A 21,939-nucleotide genomic window follows, 5' to 3' on the forward strand; every position below is an offset into this window, starting at 1 on the left:
TTTTAAAGATTTTATTTATTTATTTGATAGAGAGAGAGACTGAGAGAGTGCAAACAGGGAGAGTGGCAGAGGGAGAGGGAGAAGCAGGCTCCCCACTGAGCAGGGACCTGAGATCATGACCTAAGCCCAAAGTAGACGCTTAACGCTTAACGACTGAGCCACCCAGGTGCCCCTGCTTTCTTTTCTTCTACAGAAGATAGCATCAAAATATTAACAGAATTTGGGTCCTGAATAATTGCATTGAGTAAAGCACTCGTATCCACCCATGCCAAATATACACCATACTGCACTATGGAATCAACAGACCTTCACTGAGCAGAGGTCACTAAGATTTGGGTATTGTTTTTAAAAATAGCTAGCCTACACTCACTGACACATAAATAAAAACTATCATCCTTAAAGATGTGAGAAGATAATCTAACAGCATTTCAAATGATAAGGAGTTTTAATTAATGTCATGGATAAAGTATTTTGTTTTCTAGGTTGGGGAATTATTACAGACACCTCAATATTTTAAAATATTGATTCATCTATGTTTCTCCACCCACACACCCCCATTTGGCTAAAGACAACACAGTAAAAACAAAAACTTTTTAAAAATGGTGAAGAAGAAAAATATTTTCACTATCTTCTAGGTCTCAGAAATAAGAGGCAGAAATATTTTTTCATGTTTACCAAGGGTTCTCAGTCAAATGCACTATGTTGCTGAGACAAATGTTTCGAGGTATTTTTCTACGGGGGTCCTAAATAGGTAATAAAATTGAGAGTAGAACTTTTTTCTGTGTTTCTCATTTATATGCCCTATCAACGAGATCACACTATCATTAATTATCTAGAAGATACTGTTCCCATTATGTCCACAGGGACTTACTCAACAACATGACAGATTTCACTGTCAGTGCATTATTTTTCTGTGATAGACTACATTTCCTCTTAAATTTTATTATTTTAGTTCTGGCTCCTTCACTTCCTCAAGCTTCTTTTCCCCTTTGAACAGAAAGAAGATTTGGAAGAAATCTTCCTTTTTAAAGGAACTGGCAAAGCTTACCTAGGACATACCCTCAGATATTCCTCATCCTAAATAAATACAATATACTGTAGACATGACTTCCATGAATTATAAAAAAGTATGAATTCATGATTTATTACTTAATTTTATTTTTTGCTATGGAATTTTCATCCCATAAAGTTTAAATCTGGGGCTAAAAAGGCAACACTTCAAAACTATTTGAAGTGATACCAACTTTCTTTCTTTCCCTTTCTTTCCTTCCTTCCTTCCTTCCTTCCTTCCTTCCTTCCTTCCTTCCTTCCTTCCTTCCTTCTTTCAGCTATCTACTTAGTTTATTTAAATCATTGGAGGCATGAGTATTCCAAATCCATTGGTATTTTTGTTTTTTAATTAAAGTATAGTTGACATGTGATGGTAACTTTGCTAAAAATAATGTACACTTGAGAACTGTTATCTTTCTTATCCTTTCTATTGATGATGTAAAGAGCAGTGTTACTCTCATCCTTGTGTGGAAAGTGGAGGGTAAGTCCCCAGAGAATTAAGGGAACCACTCATTTCAGGGGTAACTGGCATATCACTCACTTTATGCTCAGCATCATGGCCTCAATGTTATACGGAACCAGACTGAGGTAGTATGGGAATTATTCAGATAAATTAAACACTTGATATGTCCTCTGGAATTTGTCACCCATGTAGATTTGCTTCCCACCTGGATAATTCTGACAGCAGAAGCCTTGATAAAGCATCCTGCAATGGCAAAGCAATGGAAAGGGAATAGGATAACTTTGGTATAGCAAATATACATGAATTTTACTTCTATAAAATAAATTAAAATGAAATAATAATAAATATTATTATGTTATAATTATCAAGTCAAAAGAACTGGATGGAGAATGGAAGAACATGGATAATTGCTAGTGAGTACTTGGAGTTTATTACATTAATTTGTGTACTTTGTATATGTTTGAACTTTCCAAAATAAAAACAGTTTTTAAAGAAAGGTCACTCATCAGCTGTATGAAAAACTGAGTTTAAGGAGTTAAGCACACCTATAGGAAGTCCAGCTGGTGATAGAAGTTAGGTAGTAGATGATAGTGAGTTGACTTGTAGAAATAGCGGTAGAGGTAGTGAGGAATGAGTGGATTTGATGAAGTCTATGGGATGTGACAAAGAGAGCAGTTATAGCTCTACATCTAAATTTTCTCTCAATTTCTGCTACTAAAAACTGAACTGATTAGTCTAGCAATATTTTCTCTTGGACTGTGGCATTTCCCAAGGCTCATTGTTTGAGGAATTAGAATTTAAAAACAGATATGAAAGCCTAGCTTAATAAATGAAAACTTTTCATAAAATTGAAATTGCCCAATTTCAAAGTTCAGATGTGATCTTTCCAAATACAAACCGACTCTACTGTTGTTCTTAGCATTATTCATGTATGGCTCTCAGATCATTACCAATCATCATCATTAAATATTACATACAAATGTACTGTTTATAGTCATTCATAAACATTTCAGAGACTAGTATATAGTTTTTGTTTGCATATTTCAGAATAATAGAACTTCAGTTTAGATAATAATTCTTACCAGCTCATTGAGAGAAATCACATTGTGACCCTAACAACATTGAGCAGTTGAGGAAAGATGAGTGAGAAACCGGAGAATCTGCTGTGGGTATTGTTCCTGGGATGAGGAAGCATAAATTCAAAATGTGATATTTTACTAAAGGGGTGTATGAACTCCAGTTCCATTTCAAGAGCTTCGAGCCTAGTGGTAGGAATTCAGCAGAAGTAGAGATGTTCAGCAATTCTTGGATTAAATTAGAGTAGCAGTTTAATGACGTGTTGCAATCAGAATATTGGAAGTAAGATCACAATCAGAAACTGGGACTATTGTAGATTGTATCAGGCTTTCTTTGGGGGAAAAAACCCCTGGGCTATATCAATCTTATTTATTTATTTATTTATTTATTTATTTATTTATTTATTTAAGTTTCAGGAGTAGAATTTAGTGATTCATCACTTACATATAACATTACATAAACTTTAAAAGTAGGGCTCCAATTTATGTTAGGTACTTGATTTGTTATTGAACAACCAAAGTTAACTCTTCAATGAGGCTTTCATTGACTCCACAATCAAAATTAGCCCCCTCCTGCACTGTTTCTCTAATATCACTGTTATTTCATTTTATTCATAGCCTGTATTACAATTCACAATGATCTCATCTATTTTGCTTCCTTATTACCTGTCTCTTTCCCTTAGAATATAAGCCTCACAAATGGAAAGACCTTGCTTGCCTTGTTTATCCTTATACCACAATCGTCTAGAATTATTTCTGGTGCAACATAGATACTCTATAAATAATTATTGAAGTAGTATTAATTCAAAGCTGAGTCTTAGTGGACAGGAAACGGTTAGCAGTAGAACTGCAATCATTTTCTCCCTTTACAAAGGTATAAATGGAAAACCAACCAAAACAAACAAACTAGGTGGCCAAATCTCCTTGAAAATATGCTATTGAAAGACCTATTGACAAACACATTAATGTTACTTGCTAGTGGGAGAGTGCATCTATGAAATGCTTCTAGCAAGATTACTTGGTCTATATAGGTTTGCCTATGCTATACAACCCTGGAATCTGGATTTATGGGACATAGCTTCCTAGAATATGTCAAATAGTTCTCTAACTATTAGAGAATAAAAGGGAGATGTTTCAAGACCAAAATAGCTCCCTTTCGTGAGTGACATGGCTGCATTACATTACTTAGAAAACTAATATGTTACATCTGAGTCAGAGAACATCTTAATGAGGCAAGAAAGGACCAAGATTGCAGCAGCACTGGTAATCCTGTATCCCACTCTGCTTTGACCATGCCTTGTGATTATTCTTGAAATAATTAGTGAAGCTTAGTAAAGGATAATATTGCTGATTCTTATGAGTCTAATCTAAAAGTCAACCATTTGTCCTAACTCACCTAGGGAGTTGCTCAATACAGTAGGAGTAAGGGGAAAGTTGATCTGAGGCTACTTACAAATTTAGTACACACAAAGATTAGGGGATAGGTGGGGCTCAGTGAACCTGCTGAAAAAAGAGCCTTTATCCGGGAGAGTCTGAGGAATCTTGTAACGTCACTTAAAATTATTCCTGAACATCCTCTTTTGTATAGTTTAATTTCAAAATATTAAGCTAGATTCATAATTATATTATAAATTGGATATAATTTAATTAGAGTTTATATAATTATTTGACAAGCAGGAAGCAAAGAGAATGGGTAATAAACTCGTGAGTAAGTCTCTGAGGATCAATATCTTATATAAGCATAAATTTCATCTTTTTTAAGAAAACAATTCATACCATTTGCAGGATGAAATTTCACACATGAAGCACAAAACTATATACTCCCATAGCATAGATTTATCTTCAAATAATTTTTTCTCAACCTTAATTGGTTATTAAACTGATATCACCTTTTTTATTATTGCAAATAATGATTAGGACTGTTATGTATACTTACATTTTACAATCTACTTTCACAAATATTACCTCACTGATTATTACTACAATTCTCTTAGGGTAAATATTGTCCAGATTTTATTGATTAAAACACCGAATTTGTGAGTCCAGAGATCTTGATTCCAAATGCAACACTATTTCTAGTTTATCAGTATTCCGGGTCAACCCTTAACTTTGAGAGGAGTGCACCTAAATACCTTTGAAATCTGCATACTCTGGTTCAGAAATAATTCTAAATACATAAAATGTGTTATGCAATAATTTATTCATAGGTGTTCTATTTATAATAATAAAAAATGGAAGTAACCTAAATGCAGAAATGACATAGATATATGATAGATTGCACTCATTAAAATGATGTCTACAAGAGTTGTAAAGCGTAGGATAAATTACATGCATGTAATGAAAGAACTAAGTAGAAAGCATATTTGTGTGTGTGTGTGCGTATAATTAAGTTCAAGTAGGTGTAGAAAAAAGGTATGGCAGAAAATAGAATTAAATATTAAACAGAATTGTCCCTTAGTTGTAATCTAAATTTTTATGCTCATACTTTCTGAATTTTCAAATTTTCTAAATATAATTTCATAATTAGAAAAATATAGTTTATGAAAATACATAGGTATTTTACATTAGCATGCACACTATGAATTGTGGAAATTTGTACCTTTTCATCTTAATCGAGCAATGGGTTATCAACTAAATGAAGTACAGAGAAATGCAGACTCATATCAATCCAGAGATGATAACATCAGAGATGTTTTTGTCTAGTTCACCAGGACATATACTTGTATCACAATACTTAACTTTAAAAATAAGCTATTGAGTGGTGTTCCAAATAATGAGCAGAAATGTTATAAAGTTAATAAAAGTATGTTGAGTCTGGCATTTAAAAAATATGGCTTATTAGCAATAAAACAACAGATCGATGAAGGATACCAGATTATGCCTGTAGGCAGCAAAGTTAAGTCAAATACATAAATCCTTATGAAGACTTAACAGAAAGTAATAGAAAAGGGCTGAGGCAAAAGAAACATAAAAGATGAGACTGGCATGATATGTTTCAAATAAGTCAATTACAATATAGCACATGGAAAATGGAAAAAGAAAGCCAAGTAAAAAAAAGACAGTTAAAAACTAGACAAAGAAAAAAGAAAGTAGTTGATAGACAATTATATGATCTTAAACATAAGAGGGTTCAAATCCTTATGGAAGTTACTTCTCTAAGTGACTGCCCCATTTTCTTCATGAACAACTCCAGTGCAAGAATATCTTATAACTCAGTTATGAAATGACCCTAGCTGTCGCAAGAATTTTTCATTTTAGTTTTGGTGATGTCAAACACCTTGTAAACTTCACACATAAGTTCCTGACTCCCACTGTAATAATACATAGAATATGTCTAACCCTGTAGTTCTCTTGATACTTAAGGAAAGCTGAAATCTCTTTCTCTTAGTTCTTTGTGTTAAAAATTTCCAGTTCATTTAAGTAAATCTCACCCATGCTTTTAAAGTTCCTGCTACTCTGTCCTTTTCCAACTAAATGTTCTCAGGGTGGTCTCTTGCTTTGGGCAAAACATTCTCACATGAATTTAGCAACTTGAGATTGAAAGGGACTGCATCTTCCTTCAATATTGACACTATATTTTTTATTACAGCATAGTCTCAGAGTCTGTTAGCATTTTGGAAAACCATACAACATGGCTTACTTGTAATACCCCCCCTGCCATGTAGCATCTCTTCCCTTTGCACTCTTGATGCAGCTACCTTGTATCTTTCCGTATTTCATTTTTGTGGTAATCATAAACTTCTTCTTTATTATAAATTTGACCTCACATTTTATGCTCTGCATGTGAGAATTCTCATTCTACTTCTCAATGAAGTTGCCTCCTGTATATTAAAGCTCTCATCCCCACTTGGTAGGTTATTGTTCTCTATTTTCAAAGAAGTGACAGATACAACTTTTGGTAGAAAAGAATAAAAATAGTAGTCTATAGAAGTCACTAACTTGCTCCACTGATTATCAAGTGACTTTTGTTTTGTGCATATGATTCTGGTCACACCTGAGTAAACTAGTTAAGTTTTTCATCTTGTCTACAAGAATATTCTGAGAGATTTTCTCAAATGACTTCCTAAATTTCAGCTATTCTACACCCACCATATTTCCTGGTGTATTATTCCAGTACTTCTCTCAAAAAAGGAAACGAGACTAGTCTATTATGACTTGTGTAGGTGAATTTATGATAATTTGTCCTTCTAAAGCCTTCATTACATTTGGAGATATTTTTAATACATAAATGAGCCTCACACATGAACCTCACTTCCCTCTGCTTTTTAAAAAATCAAGAGTACTTTTGACAGTCATTATTTTGGCATTTCTCATAGTCTTCAAAATTATTATTAGCAGTAACAACTATTATTTATAAAATTCATAGTGTTTACCCCCTTATCCATGGGGATATATTCCAAGACCCCCATTGGATGCCTGAAACTGTGGAGTGAGCCGAATCCCATGAATACTGTTTTTCCTTATACATACATATCTATGATAAAGTTTAATTTATAAATTAGGTATGAAAAGAAATTAGCAACAATAAGTAATAGAACATTTATAAGAAAATACTGTAATAATAAAGTTAGGTAAATGTGGTCTCTCTCTCAAAATATCTTACTGTACTGCACTCATCCTTCTTGTGATGATGTGAGATGCTAAAATGCCTATGTGATGAGACCAAGTGAGGTGAGTGATGTAGGCATTGTGACACAACATGACGTTACGTCAGAAGGAGGAGCATCTGCATTCAGACCAGGGTTCACCCCAGGAGAGTAAGAGAAATCACGGAGAGCGAACCTGAAGATAAGGGCAAACTACTATACTTATTTAATTCTCAAAATCATCCTTTGTAATAAATATTGCTTTCCTTCTCCTTCATATTTTATTTTACAATTGAGGAAGACAAACTCAGAAAGTTAGCTTCATAAAAGACACCCATCAGCTCATTAGGAGAAATAAAAAAATTTCACCTGGTCTTCCAATCTCAGATCCTGGGCATTTTTCACCTCAAGATAGCTGACTCTCATTGGTCATGGAATAACCTTATCCACAAGTTTCTAAAGCATCTAGAAAGGCACACGTGGTCTTTCTGCACATATTGGATTTTAGGTTTTCAGGTTTTTCATCAGAAGATCATATCCCTGAAAAAGAAGAGAGAGGAAAAATACAAATATTAGGTGTTCTATTCTTATTAATTTTTCTACGTGTCATCACTAACCAACCAGAAACCTATACCTTTGTGGTCTGTGTTCCAAATATAATTATAAAAAAAATGTTACTTAGAGTACTTCCCACAATCCTTTTCCCAATGCATCTTAAACTATTTAGTATATTTTGTAAAGATTTTTGTCACTATCTGCAAGGGTCATTATTTATATATATGATATATATTATATTCTTAGAACCAGTAATTCTCCCTTTAAGACTATATCTTAAGTATATTTTTTCACATTCATGTAAAATAAACATATTATGATGGTACTGTTTTACTGTTCATCACAATGTTCACCAAGTGGAAAACACCATGTAGCTTTTAAAAAGAATAAGATTGATCTGCACATAGCAAATAGAAGAAATCTCTAAGATACATTAAAAAATGAGAAAAGTAGAATAATACTATAATAGCTAATCTTTATTGAGTGTTTTTTTTATTATGTGGCACTATTCTAAGTGTTTCATATGAATTTATACATTTTGTCTTAACAGCCCTATGAAGTAAATACTATTTTATCATTCACACTTTTATAAATATGGAAAATGAAGCAGAGAGAAATGACACAATTTCCCCATGGTAACGTAGCCAGCAAGTGGCTGAGTTGGATTTCTATTCAAATCAACTGTGTTGTCCTGCATCAATACTTATAATCATACATAACATTGCCTCCTAATAGCTACTAAATGGTGCATTTAGTGAGCTTTTACGTGTGGCAACATAATTAAAGTAACAAATATTATCTGCATATATATAACATATGCAGGTGTATATATCTAATTAGATAGATCTCTATCCATGCACATCTTCTGTAAGAAAGGACAAGATACTTTTATGTTAATGGTTATCCCTAGAGGTGAGTCTGGCAGTCTAGAAATGCACAAAGATTTATTTTTTCCTTGTTTGAAAAAAAGTGAGAGATTAATTTTTGAGCTATTTGAATGTTTTACTATGTTCATTAAAGTCATATTGATAATGACAACAAAAGAGGATTTGTTTGTGAAACATTGTTTTAAAATTTTTCAACGTATTTTATCTAGTAATTACCTGAAAATTCAGAATAATTTCTGGTGGAACAGTGAGATATATACAGCTTTCTTATGAAATCTTTATGTTTGTTTAGAATATTTAGTATTTTCTTCCAATCTCAGATACATGTATGAATATTTCTAGCCTTTCTTACCTGTTTAACCCAAAGCATAAAATATTCACTTTCTCCAAAGTCTTCATTTACTTACATTTTATAGTAATTTTTTTTTCTGCTCAAAATTGAATCCTAAGTAGAATTTTTCTTACTTATTTAGCTACTTTTTTTCAGGAGATTAAACTGTAAGCAGGATAAGTAATTATAAAATAGTTTTCTTAAGCAGAATATAATATCCACATATTTGAAATTTTCATAAAATTCTCACACTGTATCAGTTTTATAACTGATATTAAAAATACAGTGCAAATTTTTCCATTTTGCCAGATCTGAAGAACAATTTTTCAGTGATATTACTTTTGCTGTTCTTTTAACTTAATCACATCCTCTTTTGGTCCTCATCATGTTCTAGGGTACTGACTTCCTCACAAGTTTACCTTCTTGATATTCAGTGGCACTTTGCCTCACTCCTAAGTACTCCATTCTCTTTGAATACGGCATTACCTTTCCCTTCTGCTTTCCAAACATATGTCTCATTTCTCCAAGTCATAGTGGTACTCAAATTCATAAGATATACTTATATGTATATATACACATACATATGAATATACATATCATATATATACACACATACAAATTAAAGAGAGGGATATCATTTTTAGTGTTTGCAAAGATGCAGTGAAATAGGTATGCTTATACACTGTTAATTGTAAATTGGTGAAAAATTTATGGAGTTATTTTTGTGAGGTAACCTGTCACTCACTAGTGAACTAATCATATCTTTCCTTTGTTGCTTAATAGAAACCTTGCTCCCAGCTTTAAGCCCATCATTCTGATTCCTTAAGGAATGGTCCATAAATCTGAATCATACTTTTCCACACAAACCAATTTATCTTTTTCCTTTTTCAAGTTTGTTGACTTGGAAGAAATATTAAAAGAGTCATTGATCATTCAATTCTTCCAGTTTTCTGAAAAATTTTTCTGTCACCTGCCCTCCACAGGCAGAGCAGAGTCTGAAAACCAAGAAACTTACTTAAGTTTTATGAGACCTAATCTTTGTGTGTGTGTGTGTGGGGGGGGGTGTTCATTGGTTGTATAGTGCATAGAGATTCCTGTCTCAGGAATCCATCTGCCACATGCAAAAAATGGTCTTTCATCCATCTTGAGTTTATTTTTGTGTATGGTTTAAGAAAGTGGTCCAGTTTTATTCTTTTGCATGTGGCTGTCCCATATCGCCAGCACCATCTGTTGAAGAGACTTTTTTCCCATTGGATATTCTTTCCTGTTTTGTTGAAGATCCATTGACCAGAGTTGAGGGTCCATTTCTGGGTTGTCTATTCTGTTCCATTGATCTGTGTGTCTGTTTTTGTGCCAGTACCGTACTGTCTTGATGATTACAGCTTTGTAATATAGCTTGAAGTCCAGAATTGTGTTGCCTCCAGCTTTGCTTTTCCTTTCAACCTTACTTTGGTTGTTTGGGATCTTTTGTGGTTCCATACAAATTTTAGGATTATTTGTTCCAGCTGTGTGAAAAATGTTGATGGTATTTTGATAGGGATTGCATTGAGTGTGTATGTTGCTTTGGGGAGCATAGACATTTTAACAATATTTGTTCTTCCAGTCCATGAGCATGGAATGTTTTCCATTTCTTTGTGTCTTTCTCAATTTCTTTCATAAGTGTTCTGTTGTTTTTAGAGTACAGATCTTTTACCTCTTTGGTTAGGTTTATTCCTAGGTATCTTACAGGTTTTGGTGCAATTGTAAATGGGATCAATTCCTTGATTGCTCTTTCTGCTGCTTCATGGTTAGCGTATAGCAATGAAACTGACTTGTGTGCATTGGTTTTATATTCTGCTCATTGCTGATTTCCTGTATGAGTTCTACCGATTTTTTGGTGGAGTCTTTTGGGTTTTCCACATAGAGTATCATGTCGTCTGTGAAGAGTGAAAATTTGACTTCTTCTTTGCCAATTTGGATGTGTTTTATCTCTTTTTGTTGTCTGATTGCTGAGGCTAGGACTTCCAGTACTATGTCGAACAACAGTGACGAAAGTTGACATCCCTGTCGTGTTCCTGACCTTAGGGAAAAGCTCTCAGTCTTTCCCCACTGAGGATGATATTTGCTGTGGGTCTTTTGTATATGGCTTTCAAGATGTTGAGGTATGTTCCCTCTATCCCTACATGATGGAGGGTTTTCATCAAGAAAAGATGCTATATTTTGTCAAATGCTTTTTCCGCATCTATTGTGAGGATCATATGGTTCTTGTCCTTTCTTTTATTAATGTGATGTATCACATTGATTGATTTGTGGATGTTGAACCACCCCTGCAGCCCAAGAATAAATCCCATTTTAAATAAATCTTTTTAAGGTACTGTTGGATCCTATTAGTCTGTCTCTTGGTGAGAATTTTTGCATCCATGTTCATCAGGGATATTGGTCTGTAATTTTCCTTTTTAGTAGGGTCTTTGGTTTTGGGACCAAGGTAATGCTGACCTCATAGAATGAGTTTGGAAGTTTTTCTTCCATTTCTATTTTTTGGAACAGTTTCAGAAGAATAGGTATTAATTCTTCTTTAAATGTTTGGTAGAATTCCCCTGGGAAGATATCTGGCCCTGAAATCTTGTTTTGGGGAAGATTTTTGATTACTGATTCAATTTCTTTGCTGGTTATGGGTCTGTTTTTCTGTTTCTTCCTGTTTCAGTTTTGGTATTTTATATGTTTGTAGGAATTTATCCATTTCTTCTAGATTGCCCAATTTGTTGGCATATAATTTTTCATAATATTCTCTTCTAATTGTTTGTATTTCTTTGGTATGGGTTGTGATCTCTCCTCTTTTGTTCATGATTTTATTAATTTGTGTCCTTTCTCTTTTCTTTTTGATAATTCTGGCTGGGGGTTTATCGGTCTTACCAATTCTTTCAAAGAACCAGTTTCTAGTTTCAATTATCTTTTCTGGTGTTCTTTTGGTTTCTATTTCATTGATTTCTGCTCTAGTATTTATTATTTCTCTTCTCCTGCTGGATTTAGGCTTTATTTACCTTTTTTTTTTTTTTCAAGATTTTACCTATCTGAGAGAGAGAGAGAGAACACGAGAGAGAGGGAGAAGCACACTCCCAGCTGAGCATGGAGCCAGAGGCATGTCTGGATCCCAGGACCCTGAGATCATGACCTGAGACAAAGGCAACCTCTTAACTGACTGAGCCACCCAGGCGCCCCCTATTTGCTGTTCTTTTTCCAGCTCCTTTATGTGTAAGGTTAAGTTGTGTATTTTAGACTTTCCTTGCTTCTTGAGGAAGGCCTGTACTGCTATATACTTCCCTCTTAGGACCGCATTTGCTGCTTTCCAAAGGTTTTGACCAGTTGTTTTCATTTTCTTTTGCTTTTGTGAATTTTTTACACTCTTTTTTAATTTCCTGGATGACCACTCCTAATGGACTTTTCTAATCTAATGAAAGGAATCTTCTGAAAGTCTAGAGAAAACATGACATTTACTTGTGAAATGATAGAATCCCTTTTGCTTTTAAAGTAGCAGGATGACTGCCATTACTACTCCAAGTTATCAAACTTTATAATAGTAAACTCCACTATTATAATGATATAAAATATTTCATGATTTAATGAATTAACTACTATAAAGTTATTATATCACAGTAATAAAAAAGATAGGAAAGTCACTAGGACTGAAAATCAAGGATCAGCTGTAATTATCTGCAGTTGAATGATATTCTATTTCTAAATTCCAATAGATTTTATAAATGATTAGAATTAATAAGAGTTAGTAAGGTGCTTGATGCAATGTTACTACTCCTATCAATAACATGCTTATATTCCAAATATAAATTAGACAATGAAATTAAAATATACCATTTATGAAACAAAAAACTATAATATACCCAGGAATAAGTTTAACAAAGATGTGCAGAGGTATTATAGAGGAAGCAATAACATTTACTAAAGGGCATTAAAAAGATCTAGATAAATGGAGAAATATACCAAATTCATTTAAAAAAGTGATGATTTCAAGTAACAAAGAAAAAATCATACAAGCTAGAAAGAAAATAATATTTGCTTGCATAAAATTTAGAATTATGTAAAATATATTTATATAACACTACTAGATATTTGGAACACCTATAAGAGAAAGAAAGATTAATAATTAGAATACATAATCACTACAGATGAACAGAAAAAGAAAGAAAAAAGAAGCAAGAAAATGTAGTCTTTCAAAAAAACTGAAGGAAAATTTCCATTATGTTAACTTTTTTTTTTTAAAAAAAGTGACTATACTTACTATTATATTATTTTTCCTGTAATTAAAAGATTTTAAAATTTAAAATGAAAATAAATATAAATATTTTGACATTTCTATAAAAGTGTAGTTGGCATTGTAATGTGGATTGTGTTAATATTGCTTTAGTTCTTTATTTCCCTTGGCAGAAAAAGAATCACTTTGAAGTTACTTCAAGTGTTTCTTCTTGTCATTTGCATCTTTATGAGTCATTAAAAAAAATCAGTTGTCTCTTTGTATTTTTTTCAAGAAGCCTAAGTGTCATTTTACTTCCCCTGAAAAGCTCTCCATTAAAACAAGATCTAACACAGAGGAATCACAATTTCTTATTCATTATTTTTTTACCCTAACATAAAACAAAACTGAACAATTGGGGCCCCTCCTATATACCTAACTAATCTTGCTAGTTTTGACTCTGTTTAGAACAGGGGCTTATTCCTACCTTTTAAAGGAGCAGTGGTATTAAGAATATGTTTCAATAAATGGTGCTGGGAAAATTGGACAGCTACATGCAAAAGGATGAAACTTGACCACTCTCTCACATCATACACAAAGATAAACTCCAAATGGCTGAAAGACCTCGATGTGAGACAGGAATCCATCAAAATCCTAGAGGAGAACATAGGCAGCAACCTCTACAACATTGGTCAAAGCAACCTTTTTCATGACACATCTTCAAAGGCAAGAGAAACAAAAGATAAAATGAACTTGTGGGACTTCATCAAGATCACAAGCTTCTGCACAGCCAAGGAAATAGTCAAAAAAACTAAGAGGCAGCCCACAGAATGGGAGAATATATTTGCAAATGATACTACAGATAAAAGACTGGTATCCAAAGAACTCTCTCTACAAAGAACTTCTCAAACTCAATACGCGAGAAACAAATAAATAAACTAAGAGGCAGCCCACAGAATGGGAGAATATATCTGCAAATGATACTACAGATAAAAGACTGGTATCCAAAGAACTCTCTCTACAAAGAACTTCTCAAACTCAATACACGAGAAACAAATAAACAAATCATAAAATGGGCAGAAGATATGAACAGACACTTTTCCAATGATGACATACAAATGGCTAACAGACACATGAAAAAATGTTCAAAATTATTAGCCATCAGGGAAATTCAAATCAAAACCACACTAAGTGGTTTTACACCAGTTAGAATGGCAAAAATTGACAAGGCAAGAAACAACAATTGCTGGAGAGGATGTGGAGAAAGGGGATCCCTCCTACATTGTTGGTGGGAATACAAGTTGGTACAGCCACTCTGGAAAACAGTGTGGAGGTCCCTCAAAAAGTTAAAAATTGAGCTACCCTATGACCCAGCCATTGCACTACTGGGTATTTACCTCAAAGATATAGACGTAGTGAAGAGAAGGGCCATATGCACCCCAATGTTCATAGCAGCATTGTCCACAATAGCCAAAGCGTGGAAGGAACCGAGATGCCCTTCAACAGATGACTGGATTAAAAAGTTGTGGTCCATATATACAATGGAATATTACTCAGCTATCAGAAAGAACGAATTCTCAACATTTGCTGCAACATGGACGGCACTGGAGGAGATAATGCTAAGTGAAATAAGTCAAGCAGAGAAAGACAATTATCATATGATTTCTCTCATCTATGGAACATAAGAACTAGGAAGATAGGTAGGGGAAGAAAGGGATAAAGAAAGGGGGGGGTAATCAGAAGGGGGAATGAAGCATGAGAGACTAAGGACTATGAGAAACAATCTGAGGGCTTCAGAGGGGAGGGGGGTGGGGGAATGGGATAGGCTGGTGATGGGTAGTAAGGAGGGTACGTATTGCATGGTGCACTGGGTGTTATACTAATGAATCATCAAACTTTACATCAAAAACCAGGGATGTACTGTATGGTGACTAACATAATATAATAAGAAAACATTAAAAAAAAAGAATATGTTTCCTTGTGAAAGTCAATGCACATTATTAGACTCTAAGCCATTCTTCCGAGTCCTTCCCTAATAAAGCTCTGAGCATACTTCTCATTAGTAAACATGGAACCCACCGTTTATTTGCTTATTAATCTTACCAAAATAATCACAGAGGTGACTGAATACTATGTGAAATAATACATTTTTCAAAGATATTTTTCCTGTACATTATATTTAAAAATATATTGCTCATTAAGCCAATAGGATTTTCCTCTGCAGCATGACCATTTTAGTTGAAATCTGTTTCTTATTCTTACAGTGTTCAAGGAACTATAGATATCCCTAATTGTATTTACTAGGGCAAGCCATCAACAACTGGCATGATAATTTATTTTTGAATAAGTCAATGTCTTCACAAATTATTTCTACCAATATAAGAAGGAAATAGAGACAATAAGACAATAATCAAGGAGGTAATTTTCATTAGCACAGTGTTATCTGTGCCATTATTGAATTGCATGTGTGTATTTGTGTAAGGGTTTGAAATGGTCCGCTTTACATTTATTTCTCTGTGGCAACATTTAGCTACACATAAAGGTAAAAAAATCTATAGAAGCTGTCAGGCAAAGGTTTAAGTAAGTTATTTTGTTCTTCATGTAATCACACTAAAATATAATTTAATATTATTTATATTATATATAAATACACACACATAACAATGCATACATATTGTGTCCACAGAATTCATCTGTAATATAGGTATTTATATTTGTTATATGTATATGCATATTATACATTTATATTTAATTATCAGCAGTCTCCTTCTGCTAGTATATAATTGTATTTCTTCACCCACATTTCTGGTTGCACTTCACTTAAAAATTGTATTGAATTTTGCTATTTCTGGCTTTTTATCTCTTATTCATCATCTCCCTACTGTCGCTATGGGCCCTTGACAGCAAAAATAAGATTCTTAGGTTCATGGAATTTTTATTATACAAAATGTGAATTAATGTCATTCTTATCTGCTAATGGCCTCCATAAGCAGGAGAAGCAATGAAAGGGAATGAAAATGATTATTTATTCACCAGCTTGGTAGAGCATATCACTAATGAACCATGAACACAGATTGTCTGAACAAATTTTCAGGGTCAGGTGGGGTCCTATCTTTTTATTTTCTTGAAAATATGCATAATAATTATTTGCCATTACATGCACAAAAATAATACATCACATTTTCAGTCCACATTTTTTAGTAAATTGGAAATATGCTAGACATTAAAATACAAAGAGTACAATGCTTGATAAGTGAAAATGCTATTCAAATTTCTTGTGATTTGCTATAGTATAATACATTTTCCACTTGTTGTGCAGTAGCTAATTTAGACTCTTTCAAATTCCCCATTCATCATCATTAATTTGAGAAGACTCTTTTCACATAACTGATGCTCTATGAGCTTTGAATTCAACAAATATTGGTTCAGTGTGCCTGAACTTGTGCCAGTTTCTGGGAACATAGAGATCAGTGAAACAGTCAATATCATCAAGGAATTCTTTGTAGGAGAGACAGCATGCCAACTAATATGCAGGATGAAAAAATTCTTTGATTATCTTGTCTTCATTAGAAGTATTATTACAAAGTAACACATAACAGATCAAATTTTACTTGCTCTAAAAACTTCCTATATATATGCATGAAATGAGATTTCCTAGCTAGCAGTGCAGTATTTCCATGGTGTGTGTCTGTGTTCACAGATGGTGACTTACATAGATTATCATTTGTAGTCCTCACAAAAAATCTATATTCAGCATATATATATATATATATTCTTTCCTTGCTCAAAATCACAGCTTCTTTAAGGCCCCTACCGTTTTGCTCTACTCTCACTGTACCTACTCTCACTGGATATCTAGAACTCTAATCCATCTTGCCTTATTCACTGAAGATGTTTTTGTGTTTTGTATTTTTTCCCTTGGATCAGCATGTTATTCTCCATTTGTGCTACTGTTATTATCAGTGATTAAGCCAACATAACACATCCTTTATCCCTGGTTCTCTGTTTTGTGACTCCCTCACTTCCAAAAAACTTTTTCTTAAACTCACCTCAGCCTATGATCACACCCTAGACCTACTCATAACCATTAGCCGTAAATATATTACTTGGGCCACTTCCATTTGCCCTCAGCATGAGTTGGTCCACTCCAAAATATTTTGCTCTGATTTAGACCTCCAAATTATTGGGCCACTAAACTTCTACTGTTCATCCCTCATGTTCTATCTTCCTTTCTCTTTTTATCCAATCAGGTCACAATCACGATATTCTATTTCTTGCAAGCTCCCTGGATTCCCTTTTTCCATGCTCCCTTCATTTTTCCTATTCGGAAAAGCCCTGACTTGGGTTATCTTATTAAAGATTTTATCTTGTAGTTATTCCTTACTTCTATTGGAACATCATTTTCCCTTCCCTACTGAATTATTCCCACCAGTTTACAAAGATATCCTATCTAAAACCAACAAAATACAAAACTTTTTCAATAACCCCTGCATGTATCTCCCACTTTTGTTCTATAGCTCTGCTTCTTTTCACAAAACACTCAGAATGAGTTGTTTCTATTCTTACCTCAATTTCCTCAGTTTCTATTCGCTCTTCAACCTACTCCATCTCCCTAAAGTTTTCACCGTTCTCTGCTATTGTTGAGATAATCGAGAACCTCCCATAATGCCAAATCCAATTACTATTTCTGTTTTCATCTTACTTGTCTTTTTACGAGCATTGCACACAACTGGCAACTCATGCCTTCTTGAAATAACTCCTCTTGCATCTCTTTTGATACCTATATAGTAAATTGACTTTTTAATATCTTTTCCAACATTCTTCTATTTTATCTTCCTGTACCACAGTAGCTAGAAAGCTAAAAACATATTTTCCAGACTTCTGTATATATCCATTTACACACGTAGAGATTTAAATAATGCCAGTGAAATGCACTAGTGAGTCTAAAATTTGAAATTGATGAAGGGAGCAAAGCATAGAGCATGAAGCACTCTTTGTGATTGTGCAACATGACTGTAAAACAAATTGATCTGGTGGTGTTATTATTATTGTTGTTGTTTTAATCTCCAGACTGTGGCTAAGGTAGCATGATCCTGGAGCCAGAGTTGAGACAATCTGTGTTTCACCAGATTTCTGCTTATGACCTTTGAATCTCTTCCCTTGATAGGAAACCTTAGTCACCTTGTTCTGGGAGTAATTTTTGTGGAACCAGCCCAACCATCAAGATTGTAAGCATCTAATTTCCTGTTTTTAATTCCAATCTGCTTAAAACTGATAGATTGGTTTCTCTTATCTGCAACTGAATTCTGATTGAAGCAGTCTGTAACATTCTGCCATTGTTCCTTTTATTTCTCCTGTTGCTACTTTAAAGACTTCTCAGATGGCAACTTTCCTCTATTCAACCTTAAGCACTAAACCACCCCAGTGGTTTAAATCACCCCAGTGATCATGAGATCCTGAGATCATTTCTCTTCTTTAACTAAACACTCTTCCTGGATAATTTCATTTAGTCTCATGCTATATAATACCATCTATATACCATCTATATCATTCAAACACTTTTCATCTTTCAGTTTACATGTTCTCTGAATTCTAGATTTGTATATCAAATTCCTTACATCATATTATCACTTGGATATCTAAGACATATTAAATATTCATTTCTTGAAACAGGACACTTGATTCCCAAGTACTAATTTTTCTGCCCCATGAAATGTATCTTTCCAGTGTTATTTATTTTGATAAAGGGCTCATCAAGCAACTTGAATATCTCAAAATTTTGTAGAGATTTACTTAATTTTCACAACAAACCTATGAGGGAGATGCTAGTATTATTCCCATTTTATATAAGAATAAGTTTAGGGAGGGAGGCAAGATGGTGGAAGAGTAGGGGACCTCATTTCATCTGGTCCCTTGAATTTAGCTAGATATCTATCAGATCATTCTGAATACCCATGAATTCTACCTGAGATCTAAGAAAAGAATTGCTGGAATTCTACAAATAGAACAGCGACCACTTTTTGCAAGGTAGGAGGTACGGAGAAATGAATCTGAGGAGATATATATCGGAAGATAAATGTTGGGGCGGGAGCCTCAGTAAGCCAGCTACCAGAAAATGATATAGCAGAGGAGTGCAAAATCGGAACTTCTAGAAGTCTGCTCCAGTGAGGGACAAGCCCAGCCTGAAGGGTGCTCAGGTGGCAAAGCAGGGCAGAATCCTAGGTGGGACAGTGTGGTATCAGGATCCCTGGGGTCACAGAAAGAATGGGGTGCCTGAGCTGGCAGAGTTCCCAAACATCGGAGCAGGGAAACTGGCTACAGTCCGCAAGCCAGGGAGTGGGCTCTTAGCTTGGTTTGCCTTGCACAGTGAACCATGCAGGATCAGATGATCGCTCTCCCTGTGGGCACCCTGTAAAGGGCAGAAACGGGGCGACCTTCCTCCTTCCTCTGGGAGGGGCGGCATGAGTGCACAATTGGGTGACCGATCCCTATGCAGGGTCCCTGCAAGCGGTAAGCCTGGGAGGAGATCAGCACAGGTATGCACTGCAGAAGTCTGCAGAGTTGGGCGCACAGGGAAGTGAAGACTGCTTTGCCCTGGGGGTTTTTCAAGAGAGGGAGCCCAGATCATTCAGCTCTGGGGATGGAGATTGGAGCTCCACCATTTTTATTTTCATCCTCTAAAGCAGCAAGGAAAGCTTTCAGGGAACAAAAGCCATATAGAGCAACCCCAAGAGCTTATCTTCAGCCAAACCCCCTGGCAAGGGGTGGTGCCATTCCACCCAAGCAAAGACACTGGAGAATCAGCGCAACAGCCCCTCCCCCAGAAGACCAGCTGGAACAGCAGGCGAATACCAAATTTACAGAGCACACAGAACTACAAAACTCCAGCCCTGGGAGAAACCAGTATGTAGAATTTGAAGTTTTTTCTTGTCATTCTTTTATCTTTCAGTTTAAAAGTTTCCTTTTCTTTTTTCCTTTTCAACTAGTTTTTCATTATATCGACTCTTTGTTTTTAAGTCTTTTTTTTTAACTTTCATTTTTACACTTAACATTTTATAGATGTATTCTTCATTTCTGGCTTCCTTTCTCTGTATTCAGTTTTATTTTTGTATAGGTATAAGTTTTGCTTTCTTTACAATTTTGGGATTTAGTGTCTTCAAACAAACAGAACAAAATACACCTAGGAACAAGTAGATCACCCTGTTTTGTTCCCCTTGGAGATTATATTCTCTCTTTTTTCCTTTTTTTTTTTTTTCTTCCTTTTCTTTCTTTTTTTGGTTTCTGACCTCTTCGGATTTGTCTAGAGTGTATTTTGCTTGGGTCATCAATACACAAGCTAACCTTACACCTAAAGATGCTGGAGAAAGAAGAGCAAATAAAGCCTAAACCAAGCAGGAGAAGAGAAATAATAAATACTAGAGCAGAAATCAATGAAATAGAAACCAAAAGAACACCAGAAAAGATCATTGAAACTAGAAGCTGGTTCTTTGAAATGATTGGTAAGATTGATAAACCCCTAGCCAGAATTAATTAATTAATAATAAGCACTAGATGTTATATGCAATTGATAAATTATTGAACATTACATCTGAAACTAATGATGTACCATATGTTGTCTAATTGAATTTATATAAAAAAAAGAAAAAAGAAAAAAGAGTAAGTTTAGGGGTTATGCAACTCGTAGTGTGTCACATAGTGAATAAAATGTAGAATCAAGATTCAAAATGGAATCTGTCTTTTCATATAGAGCTCCACTTTTTTTTTAAAGATTTATTTATTTATTTTAGAGAGAGAGTTCCTGGATGGGGGGGGGGTGCAGGGATTGGGCAGAATGGAAGAGAGAGAATCTCAAGCGGACTCCATGCTGAGCCTGGATCCCCAATCAGGGCTTGATCTCATGACCCTGAGATCATGACCTGGCCGAAATCAAGAGTTGGGCGCTTAACTGACTGAGCCACCCAGGTGCCCCTAAAGCTCCCCTTTCAATGACCATACTGTAGAGTTTCCTAATGAAACTGAGAAAGTATAAAGTTGACAGAGATCTAACATTCGTCAAAGGTTCTGTGTTGGGCCCTGGGGCTGTATTTAGAATCCTCATGGAATTCTCTGGATACCCTTTTGTAATAAGGGTGTTTATTGCTCACTTAAAAATGATCAACTCAAGACTCAAAGATGACCACAAGCTTTTTAAAGAAGCTTTCACTAAGGAAGGACAAGGACTCTTATGGCAGACAAGATATGTGCATCAGGTTGTTATCAGTCTGACGTTTCCAGGAAAAGAAAGCAGGATTCAGATTGGGTGTCTGGAACTCAGTGAGAGGGACAGGATTAGCAGAACTATGGGTGGAAAGGGTCATATAGCAGGTGTTTAACTGCCTTTAACAATGGTTCCCAGTAACTGAAGATCACTTACTTTGCATGAACAGGACAGACCAGAGGATCCAAAGCCATGATCTAATCCAAAGTACTGCAGTGAGTGTGCTGGGACTCTAGGGAAAATCTAAGGGGAGAAATGAGTTTCTCTCATGATCTCTTCCCTTCCCCTCCCTCTCCCTTGGTGACTTAAAATAGAAATGTATGTATGTATGTATTTATCTCCTTCCTCCGTTTCTTCCTCCATTCCTTCCTTTAGGTCCTTTCCTTTCCCTTCCTTTCCCTTCCCTGCACTCCTCCCTCCCTCCCTCCCTTCTCTTCCTCCTTTCTTTCTTTCTTTCTTTCTTTCTTTCTTTCTTTCTTTCTTTCTTTCTTTCTTTCTTTCTTTCTTTC

The sequence above is a fragment of the Ursus arctos genome, unplaced genomic scaffold (genome assembly GCF_023065955.2).
Source record: "Ursus arctos isolate Adak ecotype North America unplaced genomic scaffold, UrsArc2.0 scaffold_18, whole genome shotgun sequence".
In the NCBI taxonomy this organism is placed as follows: Eukaryota; Metazoa; Chordata; class Mammalia; order Carnivora; family Ursidae; genus Ursus; species Ursus arctos.